This window comes from Megalobrama amblycephala, linkage group LG3 (assembly GCF_018812025.1).
Source record: "Megalobrama amblycephala isolate DHTTF-2021 linkage group LG3, ASM1881202v1, whole genome shotgun sequence".
Classification (NCBI taxonomy): Eukaryota; Metazoa; Chordata; class Actinopteri; order Cypriniformes; family Xenocyprididae; genus Megalobrama; species Megalobrama amblycephala.
This window is the reverse complement of record NC_063046.1, coordinates 37,940,166-37,955,993: the sequence shown is the minus strand read 5'-3', so window position 1 is coordinate 37,955,993 and position 15,828 is coordinate 37,940,166. Positions and strand designations below refer to the sequence as shown.

The following is a 15,828-nucleotide window of genomic DNA, read 5'->3' as shown; positions in this document are numbered from 1 at the left end:
AGAACTGAAATATAGGAGTGTTGTGTGTAGTTTTTTTTTTTTTTTTAAAGGTTCAATGAAGGTTAATATCATTTATTTTTATTGCGCTTTATTTCCAACCAAGCTGCAATTTTGTCACATTAGATTTAAAAAATGTTATAAACTTCTGTGTATTTAGGACACTATGAAGTTAGCCTTAGCAAGACAAATGAGTCAGAAATTGTATCACAAAATGTCATTTCAACCACTGTAATTTCCAAAATAAAATGAAGCAAATTAAATAAATCCAATGTGATGTGTCAAAACTGATCGTAACTTTCAGGAAACATTTTCCTGTGATCATGTATGTCAGCAGTTAGACATTGATCACAAAGCCAGAAGTGCTCAAAGATTGTGAAACACCCAAATATACATTTTAAACATATATTAATTGTTGTCAAGTCCAGGTTCAGCTGGGAATGACACAATAAAACTTCACGTTTTGACTATTGAATGCCAGTGTATCATGTAAAACGGCATGCTGCATCGTGGGAAAGGACATTTGATACCACGGTGCAGGATCAGGCGTGAGATTTCTGTCCATTAAGGTGTCAGTTTCTTGAAAAATCAGATGGTGGTGCCTCACGCTTGTCGCCGAAGGCCTTTCCCCAACTGGGGAAACAAGCCAAACATCACCAGCACCAACATGCTGCTCATCCTGAGACGTGGATCCAAGTGGGGCTTAATCTGACAGTAATGTCTGCCATCATATCGGGGCGGTTCTAGACCCTTTTTAGGGTCTTCTCCACCCCCTAAAAATTTCACCTCTGAATCTGAATGATTGGGCCAGTGGTGCTTCCTTAAGAAAGTTAATCATTTTCATGTGTTTTTAAATCGTGTCAGTTTAAACATTCAATGATTTGAGCCATTCAAGCACAACACGCTGCGAAAGAGAACTCGGTGCAGTACTGGTGCGCTGTGATAGATTGTTTCTGTGCGTGCACACACCTGGAGCGCACACACAGAACGCCACCCCTTCAGTTCAATTTTGCTTCTTCTTGAGCCCACAAATACGCACAAAATTATGTCAAAATGCCCATTTCGGCGAGTGTCCATGTAAACACTGTTTTAAGTGAACATACAGTTAAGAAAACATTTGATGTGTGTCAATATAAGGTGACATCATTAGGTGTTAAAGTGACAGCAGAATCATATACCTTCTGTTTCAATAATGTTAATCAAACACCAAAAGAAAAAGAGATAATCACTTACTGCCCTTAACTAATAACTTCTGTAGCTTTAATGGTATCTGTGTATATTTACTTCATACAGCAACACAGTTTTCACAAGTAGGCCTACTGTAAAGTGTTTAATTTGTATCTTTGTTCTCTTGTATTTATTTGTGCTATTGCTTGAAATGTGTTTTTTCTTTCTTATTTTATTATTGACTGTTTATTTGTCTTTAATGTTTGAACTTTATATTAGTAGTTTATATTAGGCTAGCATTAGTTTTCGCTGTGATCGTAAATTGGAATTGAGAATTGTGAAATTTCATGTTCAGTGTTGGTATCGTAAGGTTACATAGGTCAAAAACAATGAAGGCAATAACTTTATTTATTTAGGGCCTGTTATGCCAATGAATGGTTTGGCAGGGAAAATAAATACATGTCTAAAAAAGAAATACTTAGTGCCCTGAGTCAATATTTTATTTTTTATTATTTTTTTTTTTTTTTAGCTAGTTAATGGTGATACTTGTTAATAATAATGATATGATGACAATTTTCTATTAGTAAAACAGTAGCCTTCATGTGTACTGTACCAATTTGAACTGTACTGCAGAAGGACTGGTATCCTTATATCATTCATTCATTCATTCATTCATTCATTCATTCATTCATTCATTCATTTATTTATTTATTTATTTATTTATTTATTATATATTTATTGATTTAGTACCAATTTAAGTACCGGTAAGCTCCTTTTGACTTACTATATAGTAATATAGTGGTCTCGATTTAAAGATGCACCATGCTACAGATTCTCATTGAGGGCTAAACCCCCTGAGGATGAAATCCTAGAACCGGCCCTGCATCATATTGTATCTAATTCCATCTGAAGTCAGGTTTTGGAAATGAAGTTTAGATCTATAGAATGGCAGCTTTCTGGTCTCAGGTCAGATTTTCTATGATAAGGTTGCACACTACAGCCTGCGGATGAAGGCGTTTATGAATCATGCACAACCAGAGAAAGTAATGACCCTTCGTGAGCACATCCGTGAGGCTTTATGACACCCTACGAACAGCTTGAAGCGGTGCGCTTGAAGAGATGGGAAATCAGTATTAAAGGTGCTGGAAGTGATGCTACAGTAGATGGGCCATTCTTCCAAAAAGCCTTAAAACATGCCTTCTTGAGAATAGAGTGCATTAGTGCCTCCCACTTTTTCAGAAGCGTTTCCGGGAGTCTAATCATTTTCCTCATAGGGATTTAAAATAAAAAGTCTTTGTTGAAGTGCTATAAGGCATGAACCAAGACAACCAGCTGCGAGGTGAATCACAACATTACTAACTTTGATTTCATGCAAAAAATTATGAAAATCAGACAAAAAGACAAAAAGACTGTGAACTTAACAACCTTAGCGAGTGAAAGAACACTGAGAATGACATAAATTAAAAACGATTGGGGAAATATAAAACGTACGTAAAATGTAAAGTTCAACTTTCAACTTTTATTTATATAGCACATTTAAAAAAGTCCAAAGTGCTTCACAACTTAATTTAAAAAAAGATTATATAAAATGGTAAAAATAATAATAATAATAATAATAATAATAAATATTTAACATGCCTACTACACACAGAGAGACACACATATATAAATCAAACATTGTTATGCACCAAAATAGAAACTGCCCAATGAGATCAATTTAGAAAGAAATGTTTCCAGTACTCAAGGTTCCCTCATTTCAAAAGCTAAGTTGAGAAGTTTATGTCGTTAAAGTTGTAGATTATAACTATAGAAACGATGTATAAAGTGCAAAATATGCACATATATACAAATATTAAAAAAAAACTGAGAGTGAATTGAGTAATTTGCAGTGCTTCATGGGAGTGGGCGGAGCCAAAGAGCTCAATTTGCTCATGGCGGCTCTCTTTAACAGTTATCATTAAAAATCAATTTATATGGAAAACATGAATGGAGTTTTTACTTCCAGAAACTACTGTTTCACTGTTGCACTCTATATTGTTTTCTATTTTAGCAATGTTCTTGTAAGTTGTTTGGGCCTTGTATGTGGATTCTTTTTCAAGTCAGGGTCTCTAGATATAACTTGGGTCCCTCCTACAATATAAATCTGTGGGAGCTTTATCGTTCAGCAGGTGAAAATGGTGCACATAATCACTTTGCAAAGTAACAGCACGTCTCCCCTCAACAAGACACACACGCAAATTCAGCTATGAGCAATAATAATAGTGATTTCTGCTATAGCAAACACCACTAATTAGTTCCCTTTTTCGAAGAAACACTGTAATGTAATGATGCATTCCTCTGTGCTGATGTTGGTGAGTAATCAACTCTTTGTATAATCAGAGACTCGTCTTGGTGCCAGAGTGTCTGGGTCATTATACCTGTTTTAACTGATCCACATTCAGCTGTTGAATCATGGCTTAAAGTAGGGGTGTGTGATATTGACAAAAAATATAGTCTGTTACCAATCAAATGAAATATGTAAGTGTCAACAAAATCCATTATTGCACTGCAAAACCAGCACAAAAGCAGCATTTAAAAAGATATATTTATACTGCAGTTACAATTGCATAAATAATGCTATAAGATTAATGTTTTAAAAATTATATTTTGCATATTGAAATGTGAATTTTTTATTTAAAAAAAATGATGTTTTAAATATAAATATAAATCTGTGAGTAGGTCACTGTTTTAATAAGTTATTGAGTTGTTCATTCTACTGATTTGTTAAAATGGCTGATTCATTTAGGAACGAAGCAAGTGACTGAATGGATCGTTTAATCATTGATTCGTTAAAAAACTGAAACAAAACACCACTGTGTGTCGCTCGGAGATGCACAACGATTTTGTTGTGGCTTTGTTTGGAACTATTTAGCACGTTTTGGAATTAATCGTGCAAAAACAGACACCACTGGAACAATTGTGTCTAAAATGTAACTCACAGTAGTAACTTCCTGTTAACTGAACTGTTTATTGAACTATAAAATCAATATCACATTTGCAATGATGTTGATATTTGGGAAAAATATTTGGGAGCACAACTGCTCTTGTTATATTCCTAAACTATATCCCATAATAATGTTTTGCCGATGTTCCCATTGAGTTATAAAAATGTAATTTCTTAACGTCCTTAACGTTTAAAACGTCCATTTTTTTTTTTTTTTTTTTTTTTTTTATGTTTTAAAAACAGTTTTTCTTGGTTATGCAATTGTTAAGGGAATATTCCATTTTATAATTTGGTAACACTTTATTTTAGGCTCTTTTAACAAGTTGCTTATTAGTTTGCATATTACTAGAATATTGGCTGTTTATTAGTACTTATTAAGCACATATTAATGCCTTATTCTACATGACCTTATTCTACATTCTTAATCCTACCCAATACCTAAACTTAACAACTACCTTACTAATTATTTATAAGCAGTAAATTAGGAGTTTATTGAGGGAAAAGTCATAGTGAATAGTGAATATGTGTTTCCAATACCTAAAGTGTTACCTATAATTTTTCTAACATTATGGGAACCTTTCAGAATGTTCAGAGAACATTCAAAAGTAACATAAAAAAACGTTAAATGAATGTCCAACTAAAAAGTTTCAGGAAAAATATTCCATGCACAATGTATAAATGTTTTTGTGCTAAAGTTTTGTAACTTTGAAAGAAAGTTCTATTAATGTTATTGAGGGAAAAAAAAAAAACCTTTGAGAGAACCTTGCCAGAACATTATCCAAAGGTCTGAGAACATTACCTGCTGGGATTATATATACTGTAAATATAAGACAGAAACTCATAAAGGGACATATGCCACCATATATTGAATTTTAATTTCTAACTTTATTCTACAAGGCTACATCACATAGTCTTTTTATTTTTATTATTTATTTATTTATTTATTTATTCAATTTCGTGGGTTCTCTTGTGCGTAAGTTCACACCAGCTCCAGTTGCGAGCAGCACGGCAGAACAAGGTCACGCTGACCAACTCTACTGCAGGACCGCACTGATATACGGCCTGCCTTTACAAACACGGCAATAAAGATTTGGGTGTTTGAATGAATCACACAGTCAAACGACGCTTCATTACTGGAGCTATTAGTCTCCCGTAGGAGCCGATACTTCATGGCCACACATCAACCTTGGAGCTCTTGGGATCCAATGGGCAGAGTCAGAAATACGACTACACGTCCACGCTGACCCAGCACCACGCTGACTCTTTTCTCCACACTGCCTTACTGGCGAATTTGCTGGTATTCGTTCGCCAATCCATCTTTTTCCTTCAGGATGAAATGAATTCCCACAGATTCAAATTCTCCTGCTCAGCTGTTGATTGAGCAGCCAGCAGGTTTTACAGCACAACCTCAGCCTTCAGTAAACATCGCAGTAAATAAAAACAAACTGTGCCACACCGGAGCTTCTCTCCTTGGACTCAAAGCCAAGTTTTCGTATTGATGCCTCACCTCCATCCATCACCACTACAGACGGCTCCTTTATTGACCTCTGAGAGCCAATGAATGACAGAGTCCGTTCCTGATAGATAATATCACCGGCTGATAGATTCCAGCCAGCTCTCATTCATCAGAAAGGCCCTGCTGTACTGTATTAGTCGAGCGCTTCACCGAGCCAGACACGCGGTTAGTCCCAGATTCCCACTGTAAATCCAGTCACGTCCCGCATTCGATTATAGTCAGAGGAGAGGACGGCAGAGAAACCCCACTCTTGCACTGTTGCTGTCAGATGCAGGGTCCACTGGCAGACACCTAAAGACCAAATCCAACTTGATCTCTTTTAGTCACTAAGTGATACCTGAGTTTTATGTGTTGCCGTGTGTGTGTGTCTGAGAGTTGCTGTATTCTGACGGCATTCATTTTCTAAACAAATGCCATTTTATTTGGTGATTGAGGTGGGACCAAGATCTCTGTAGTTATAAGTGGATAAGGGCAATACAGAAATCACTTTGAAAGAAGTGCAGTATACAGGGCTTGACATTAACACCCCACCAAATCTGGGTGGATTCAGTGATATGTAATGCAGTTACTCCTACTAGCCACTTTGGCATGTTGAATTTTATATATAATATACATTTTTCAACTGTAGTCTTTTAAAAAGACATCTGGAATGATAAACAAAGTGCAATGTAATGTTGTCAAAAATATAAATTTTCGATGCATATCGCTACTGAAATATCTGAAATGCTTCCAATACTCATTTTCCGCAGAACAGACATGATCTTTCCGACAGTGAGTTGACACACAAACCCGCCTCCCCTCACTCACTAATTTCATTGACTCTGGATGAATATTGTTGGTGTTACAGGGCTTGAATTTCGATGTGGAATTGAATGTATTGCACACAATTTTACTTATTCCTGCAGATTTTGTTCTCACACCCAAAGTGTGCGCATATAAAGCCACCTCTCAGTACTAAATTGATTTCTTTTTTGCTGCTTATTGCGCTTAAACAATCAAATATACCCAAAATAATGTCAAAATGTCAGTCTTGGCAGGACTCACAGTCAGTTATGTTTTAAGGGAAAGTTAAATAAAAAGTTAAAGTGACAACAGCCTAATATACCTGCTGCCAAATTATATAGAGATATTATAGAGATAATATTAAAAATATTTATATGGCAGTTTTTCCCCATGGTATCAATGTCAAAATTGTGGGCAGTGAAAATGCTGTGTGGCTAGTAACTAGAGTTAATGTCAAGGCTTGGTGGTATATGTGATTACAATGATTACAAATTTAGGCAATGGAATTAACCTGTTTACCGTCACTTAAATGGATGTAATTCATGAATCTTTTTGGACTACAGACCTAAGGTTGGTCTCTTTTTAAAGAAGTGACAATAAAAGTGTAAAAACGAAGCAAATGTACTGAACTAAACCTTTTTATTTTATTTTATAGAAAACATAGGTAACACTTTAGTTTAGGGTCCAATTTTCACTATTAACTTATTAGCATGCATATTACTAGGATATTGTCTGTTTATTTGTACTTATAAAGCACATATTAATGTCTTATTCTGCATTACCATATTCTACATCATTTAATCCTACACAATACCTAAACTTAACAACTACCTTACTAACTATTAATAAGCAGTAATTAGGAGTTAATTGAGGCAAAAGTCATAGTTAATAGTGAGAATTTGACCCTAATCTAAAGTGTGACCAAAACATATTTTACAAAAAAAAATTGGACTTTTACATTTTTCATGGTAATAAAATACCCATTTCAAAAAGATTTTCACAGGATGAATTTTGAATGTTTACATTTTCGAAAGATGTGCTAGGGAATATGTGATAGGGAAAAAAAAGGCAATAAAAAGCGTGCCAAGTGTCCCACTACCGGCAGTTTACAGGCTATGGTGAGTGGTCATTTTGGATTCTTGCATTTACCTGACCACCTCAGGGAAAACTAGTCCAAATAGCACTTATGAAACGAAAAAATAGTTGCATTTGCGGCTGCCAAGATAAGTGTTGCGATAGGGCTTGCTCTGGGACTCCCAATAAACATGCTTGTCTCTTGAGATTTTTCTCAAAACAAGGTTACCCTGTAGACACGACTAAGGCTGTGTCCATACAAAAATATTTGGAGATGCTGTGGTACTATTCATTTGGATCCTGAATTCTTCTATAAAAATAATAAATACTCTTATAATCTTATTATACACAAGTTTGCTTCTTGAGTAAGATACTGATTATACAAAATAAAGTTTTTAGTGTTCTTTAGGGCAGCCATTTCATTATATTTTATTAGTGAAAAAGTGCAATGGAAGTATTTCTTCAGGCTGTGACTTTGGCTCCAAATTTCAAAGCAGCAGTTAAACCAACATTTTCTACCTTAGTGGTTTAATAATGGATGCATATCGTATCGTCAGTAGTTGTTGATAGCAGTAACCTGATGCAGCTGATATGAATGAGATGCCGTCCGTGATCTGGCAGTAGGACAGGTGAGACTTAAAGCACATCTTCCCACCGAGCTGCACCCACAGACAGTCTGTTGTTTTCACTGCAAGTTCTCGTGTCCCGAAGCGGTGGGCTGCACAAATTGTTTTTGGACGCTGCCAGGCGGGCGAGTTTTAGCAGAACACCTTCGCTGTGTGCTGGTGCCTGGGGGCAGAGCTTCAGCTGTTGGAATGAGAAGTCCTTCAATCTGTTTAATGATGCATTGGAAACACTCTCTCTGACACACACACACACACATACACACACACACACCGCTGCCTGTCGAACACTTGGATGTGTGATTTGATAGCAGTATTTTTCTTAGATTAGAATCTTCGTATTAACTGGGTCAGGACTACCACATGTCAGCTATCAGAACATATAACAGCCTTGTTCAATAAAGCCAAAATTAACTCTGCTGCGCCCAACAGGCCACCAGTGGTACTGACATTCTAACACACTGTATCTGGCACACATTCATATTTGATGCTTTTGAATTTTAAGTTTCACTTCTTTTAGTTTTAAACTCTTTGCTCTTAAAGTCACAGCTAATAATGTGTTTGGAATCACCCCTGTCTTGTTACAGCCAACCAACTGTTACCAATTCAGATTTGTTATTGCATAATGATGATTATTCTCTGGAGCTTTGTGAGTCAGTTTATTTAGAGCATCATCAGTTAATGACAGTCTGTAGTTGTAGTAACTAAACAATCACAGTAAACATGATGAATGATTTATAGTGGGTATTTTGCCCATATAACTGATTTTTATAGTTTTATAAACAGCAGTTGTCTTATCATTGTAACCCGGGTTGAATTTATGGGGGTTTGAGAGGATCTGACCCCCATAAATGGCCCCTATTGTGTCCACCTGAAGAGGTAAAGTAACCATAGCAACAGTAGAAGGCTCCAACACTACGATCAGTATTGAACAATATTGACAAAACATAAGAATTAACATTATCTCTCTCTTTTAATGGATTTATGTCACATAATTAAGTCTTTAGAAGGATTGCAGCTGAAGTTGTTTTTTTTTTTGTTTTTTTTTGAATGGGGGTGAGGAAAGACCATTTGCAAACCGTTAACTTAACCTCTGGATTGCAAAAATTAACCAACTAAACAGAAATCAAATTAACTAACTAAATAGATTTGCAAGGTTCCTTTTAGAAATTCCTTTATTTAACTATGTTAAATGAAATAATTAATGGGTTAATGAATTAATGAATAAATAAATGAGCGGTATATATTTTATAAATTCCTTTATTTAACTTTGATCGATCATTCAATTAATCAAATACTGCTTATCATGCAGAGGAAGTAAAAAAAAAAAAAAAAAAAAAGGTTTGAGGGTCTAAAAAGTAAACAGTCTTAATATCATATGCTAAGTAACAACAGTCCTGTTTTGACAAAATATATTAGTTAAACAGGCTACACATACTTGAAAAAAAAAAAAAAGTATACATTATTAATATATGTTTGGTACACAAAAAACTGACTATTTGTTTTAAAAAATCGTGCTTGAGGGAAAGAGTGCATTTCGCCGCCCAAAGATTACAGACATAGGCTAAATGCTATTATTTAACCGCCTGTGTCCTGTAAACACGTCACCAGAGAAGAGATGTTGCTGTAAGAGGGAGGGTAAGTTATTTTAATTAAAGGTTATGAGGCATGTGGTTTTTACTTACTTATTTATTTATTTATTTATCTATCTATCTTATAACGATGGCCTACACGGATAAATCAACTATAATAAACTGCAATATTCCATAAAAAAAAAAAAAAAAAAAAAAAAAAAAAAATCAAAGCATTGTCAATTTTGATTTCATGGTGACTTTAAAGCTTCGCTCGTGCGCCCGGACTCGGTGCGGGCGGGTGACGTCACTCCCTGCTCCGTCTCTCTCCGGTGCTGCTCGGGCTCGAGCGCGCAGTCTCGCCGCACGCGCCTTTCGGACGGCACGCGCTCTCCCCTTCTCCCCGCGCGCCCCGCGATGATCCGCTCGCACTGCTCCGATCACAGCCGACGCGCGTCACACGCGCTGTGAGGAGCTCGTAGAGGAGAATCATATACTTGTATGTGTGATAAACTCTGTGGTGCGCTGAACAACTGATAGAACAGACCGGACAGAGAAACGCTCGCGCTCCTTTCAGATGCGCAGCGGCGTTTGGATTATCACTGGATGTGAATAAAGTCTCTTCAACTGAACTCACACAACACCATGATGAGGAAATTGATGATGATGGTGAGCAGGTAAGACATTTAATGTGCTCTCAACTTAGGCTTTTTGCAACATGACATATCATAACAGAAGAGAGAGAGAGTGTGTGTGTGTGTGTGTGTGACATGAGTGTTTGTGACAGTATATAACAGTATATAAGTGTTAATGACAGCGTGAGAGTATATATGAGGCATTTAAGAGGTTGTTTTCACATATAAGTGGTGAATGAGATGTTTTTCTGTGCACTTAAATAGTATAGGACTGTGTGCGTATGGCATATAAGCATGCCTGTGAGTCTATGATTTTTTATTGGTATATATATATATATATATATATATATATATATATATATATATATATGTATAGAATGTATTATTTGTAAAGCCTCCTGTTGCTGCTGGATTAAATGCTCATCATGTTTCTCATGTCAGATTACACAAATCGCAAAGATTTGAGCACTTTGACCAGAATGCAGACTGAAGCGACTTTGGTTATTTGTCAGATTGAGGTCTTTCTTCATCATCATGTTGTCGCTGATGGTTGTGAGGCTTCTTCTCAATAGTTCTAGGATGTTATTGCACATTCAGTTTAAACTCTGCTTTATCAGTCTAAATCATATTTCATTTTTCCGTCTTTTTATTTCTTGTTCTATTTTGGTTTTGCCTCATAAACATCCAACTTTAGATGAACGTTCTACAAAAAAAAACAAAGAAAGAAAAAAAAGGACAAAGCAGTGAAAACCTCTGAACTCTGAGATAACGTTTGACATGTTCGTATAAGCGCCTGACTGTCTTTCTCTCTGTCTCTCTGCGTGTTTTCTCACTGCGCTCGCGTGTGGCCGCTAGGGGCCCCTGAACTGAGGAAATGAATTGAGCGTTAATGTCATCAGGAGCGAGTTCCGTCCGTCTGTAAAAGGGTTAAAAGGGGCCGATAAAGGGGCGAGCCAGTGAGGTGATGAAAATGAGCCCAAAGTGCCCCGTGTGTGTGTGTGTTCTGCAGTCGATCAGCACTTACAGTCCATTGGCTTCAGATATCTCTGGTGTGTGCGTGTGTATAAGTGTGTGTGTCTGTGTTTCATACACACATGCCCAAACAATCAGTGCTTGCCACTGCAGTCCGACATCCCACAATTAACGCCGTGGAAACGCCTTCGATTTCCAATCCCACTGCAGCTACCAGGCAAAAAACGTTTGCGAATGAAGACAAAATAATTTGCTGTTTAGAGCAGAGTTTGCGCGTGTGTGCGCAGAGGTGAAGCTTCGGAACAGATATGAGCATTGCATATTTGGTTGAAATGCGATCCAGTCGACCCCCTAACATACACACACACATGTGGTTAGACGGCTGTTGTGTGTGCATATGTGTCGCTTGTGGCACTGAAACGAGGAAACGTTTGCCATCGGAAATTATAAGGAACATCTCGAGTTGAAGACTAATTTCTTCCAGAACACAGATATGGCAGATTGTGCTTGTTTTTTCCAGTCCGTCAGTCTCCCGTTCAGGTTATTTTTCCCACAGACTCTCCGTGACCTCTGCGGGAAGACTGCATTTGGATGAGATGAAGGAAATTTTCCTTTAGGTTCCTGATTGCTCGAGTCCCTCGATGACATTCCAAACATGATGGAAAAACAGAAAGGCAATGAAAGAATGAAGTGGGGGGAAAGAGGAATGTTTTCAGAAGTCCATGACTAGATCTTTTGGAATGTCAAGGTTTCTGAAAAAAAAAAAAAAAAATCCACATGAGAGAGACTGAAAGAAATCTATAAAAAAAAAAAAAAAAAAAGTCTACAATTATGGGGCGCCGACTTGTTTGAGAAAACGAATGGAGTGACAGAACTTCTGGGAATGATCTGGCCTGTAATCTGCCAAACGATCACAGCCAAAACCGACTGCTCACTTCTGAGTTTAGACCCTCTTGAGCCTGAGAAAGATCCAATGTGATCGCATTAGAATTCAGCACTTTCTGTGGGGTGTACAATGTACAAAATATAATGAAAATCATAATAGAGCATGATTTTTTTCATCAAATGCTCAGTGACAGGAGGCATTTAACCTTCAGAACACAAAATATTAGCTTTTTTTTTATTTTCTTTGAAGGCTTGCATTTTTTGACCTTGTTACCAAAATGTGGGAAATACAGATAAAATGAAATAAAATGCAGAATGGGTGACAATGTTGCAAGAAACTGGGTTGCAGGTTTATTTTAAATGAATACATCACTTAGTACGGGTTAGTTAATTTGAGAGCAGATGTTGACTTAGTTAAGCAGAGGGGGCGGGGATACAGATGTGTGATGTGTTTAAAACTAGCCACACTTCATATTAGGTTATTTATTTTATTTTGGAGAATAGTTTATCAAACAAATTTAACAAAAGTGGGATTCATTTAAATAATAATAATAATAATAATAATAATAATAATAAAATAAAGAAAAACAGTATTTTTTATAATAAATTGTTTTATGTATGAACAACTTTAGAGGCAAATAAATATTTATGAATACTCTGAGTTTCATAAAATATTAAACTCATGAGTTAATAGTTTTATTGTTTTCATATTGCATTCTTAAAGTGTGTTCATTGAGAGCAATTAACTGACACAATCAGAATTATTTATCACAGTTAACTCATTCATGCAAGTTTAATGCAAGGTTTCGTTCTGTGGGCTTTCTAAAAACGCTGTTTTCTACAAACATCGGTTTTCTTCTATTCCTTGTATAGAAGAAAAATGCATGTTTCTATGTGTAATTGTGTGTGAATTATCGCAACAGTTTCCTCACAAAGGCTTTAGCAATTCCAGTTCTGACCGTTTTGCACTTCTTTTCAGTATCTGTCTGTACTAAAATGAGGTGTTTTCTCTACACACGAATACCATGATTGCTAATTACAAGTCAAGTCGGCCAGTTTATAATTGATCATTCTTAGTGAAACTCCAGATAAAGGCATCAGGAGAGAAGGGTGTATGGAGGGTTATTATGGCTCCTATAAATCCTGTTTATTGGGAAGAGAGCCGATGAAAAAGACACAGTGTGACGGAGGAGAGAGCGGAGGACAATGAAGAACAAACCACTCTCACTATACTGGTTAAAGAGCTCAACCGTGATAGAGATCACAAAACAATTCCTCACTACATTTCAAAAAAGTCTTTAGAAATCAGAAACAAAAATATTTTGTACTTATTTATTTATTTTCTCTATGACCTACAATCCCATGAAGCACTGTGAATGATGTAATGAACCAAAAACATTGGTACCAGGGCTGCATATTATTGAAGGGAAAAAAAAAAAAAAAAAAAACATAAAAAACATCTGTATACAATATTAAAAATAATTTTGAAAAAGGCTGAAAATTTGTATTTTTGGAGGTGCAAAACCATGATTGTAGTGCTAAATGATTTGGGGAAGAATCTAATTGTGAGTTTTATGATTAAAAAAATGTGATTAGGACTTTTATATTAGTGATAAAAATGTAACATCTCATATCGCTTCAGCTTGGACACCAGGAAGAAAACAGACCAAAAAGAAATGTTGCACAGCCTTATTTGGTGCATGTATGAAACCATTGACTTATAGTTATTGATTGTAAATATAAAATATTTTACATTTATTTATAAATGCAAACTAATATAAACAGTTTGTGTCTGTTCAACTCAGTCATGTCATTCATGGCAGAGTTTCCCAGAAGCATCATAAGCTTAAGTTGATCGTAGCTCCATTGAAACCAATGGAGCTACGATCAACTTAGGTTTACGATGCTTTTGGGAAACGCTACCCATGACGTTTCATGAAGTGGGTGGAGGCTTCTGAGCTTATTTGCTGCAGTTTCAATTTTCATGGTAACAGCAACTTCTCTGATTGGTGGGCCTTTCTTAAGGATTATACAGTAGGTAGTGTAGTTATCTAGCTGTATATGATCAGTGAACAAATAAACAGCATTTGCACTTCCTGAACTTGAATCTTGCTCTCTATTTTGGTGTATCTTGGTTTTTCATTTACTGCTAAATATTCGTCCTGGTCAGGTCAGGGATGGACTGAGACTGTGGAATAGTTGGTTGACAGTTGAGAGCAGCTGTTATTGTCATCAGTGTTAGGTATTTCAATGGCTGAAGCTCTGAATCACTGTTTATTATTCTTTAATATATGTAGTTGGGTGTTTCTTCTTCTATGGACACTTCTGGTCTTGTGGACTTTTTAAAAAAGAAACTCTTTTAAAACTATTTTATCATATCATAAAATCCGCCACCAAAATGCTAAGTTTAATTATTTCAGCTGCTTTGAGAAAAGGCTATAAATGATCCGCCACCTGCAGCATCCTCACATGTGATTTAACCTACTAGCTGGGATGTAATGACGCAAAGACGAACGGCTGCATGCACGAATTTCTTGCGGAAACCTACCAGTACCACTCGAATTAGAAAACATTTTTACAAGCTTACCATTGTGAATCGGGCTAAGGTAAGGAGATAGTTTTGAACACTGGTTGATTATGTACTTGCTCAAAAATTGCTTTTGATTTTGAATTGATTTAACCAAAAAAAGTTACAGTCTGCAGCTTCAAGTCTGTGAAGTTTAGAGGAGACTCGCTTGCATAACACTCATCCACTTCTGACAACAAAATGGAAATATTTGCTTGACCTTCTAACATTTACAGATGAAGAATAAACCTGTGAAATGTATGCATTGAGGAAAACATCTCAAATGTATTAAACAGTGCAAATACAGTCAAAGCATATGATGGGGAAAGCCTTGTTTTATCTTTAATAGTGTGTGTAGTTGAAGAAACACCCAGAAATGACTGCAGTTATATTAGTCTATTTATAAGGTAGTTATGCTGGTGGACTTAAATGACTTGAGTTATATGTGCATGCATTATATATGAGTAGTTATTTAACTGAGATGCATGAAAAATACATGGAAATGAGACCAGAGACTGTTGCAGTGAATATCTTAGGTCGTACAGTGCTGAATAGTGTAATAATGTTCATGAACCAGGGGAGACTCAGACGCTGGTTTAGATCTCATGAGCTGTAAACAAGTGAAAGTGTCCAGAGGAAGCAGAACCTCAGAGCTGTCAAAGTCCACAAGAGCGGCCACTGATATCAGAGGAAATACTGCAGCGCACACACACACAGCTGAAGTCAGAGCGCTTGACTGTGATTTATGTTTCTCATGGGAATCACGTCTCGCTGTGAAATGAGGAATGAGTTCCATTAGCAAACGCATGAACACCTTACACACCAACACCACGCCGGCTCACACGCATGAAAACTGCACGGATGCACGCATGAACGTTGTACACGTGCAGATAACACACCTCAATGCATTTATCCCAGGCATCAGATATGACCTCAGATATCCATGCAATATTCACTGGGACGCATGAGCGCATCACACACATGCACACACACAGTTTGAACATTTGCATGTTTCTGTCTCTCCTCATCATGAGCGATGGATGCTGAGCTGCTGTA

General features: G+C 36.5%; 1 protein-coding gene across 49 annotated transcripts in view; it reads left to right on the top strand.

Annotated features, from left to right (window-relative positions):
- LOC125263978 (receptor-type tyrosine-protein phosphatase delta) overlaps positions 1–15,828 on the top strand; it is a 600,442-nt gene that overhangs the window by 420,097 nt on the left and 164,517 nt on the right. For 22 of the 49 annotated variants that reach the window (XM_048183213.1, XM_048183203.1, XM_048183201.1 and 19 more), the window contains exon 1: positions 10,059–10,391. The exons of 1 other annotated variant lie outside the window; for it this stretch is intronic. The gene's annotated coding sequence lies outside the window, so the exon portion shown is untranslated. Of the gene's footprint in view, positions 1–10,057; positions 10,392–15,828 lie in introns of those variants that run through there. 26 more of the 49 variants (XM_048183229.1, XM_048183228.1, XM_048183221.1 and 23 more) reach the window with 4 other exon arrangements.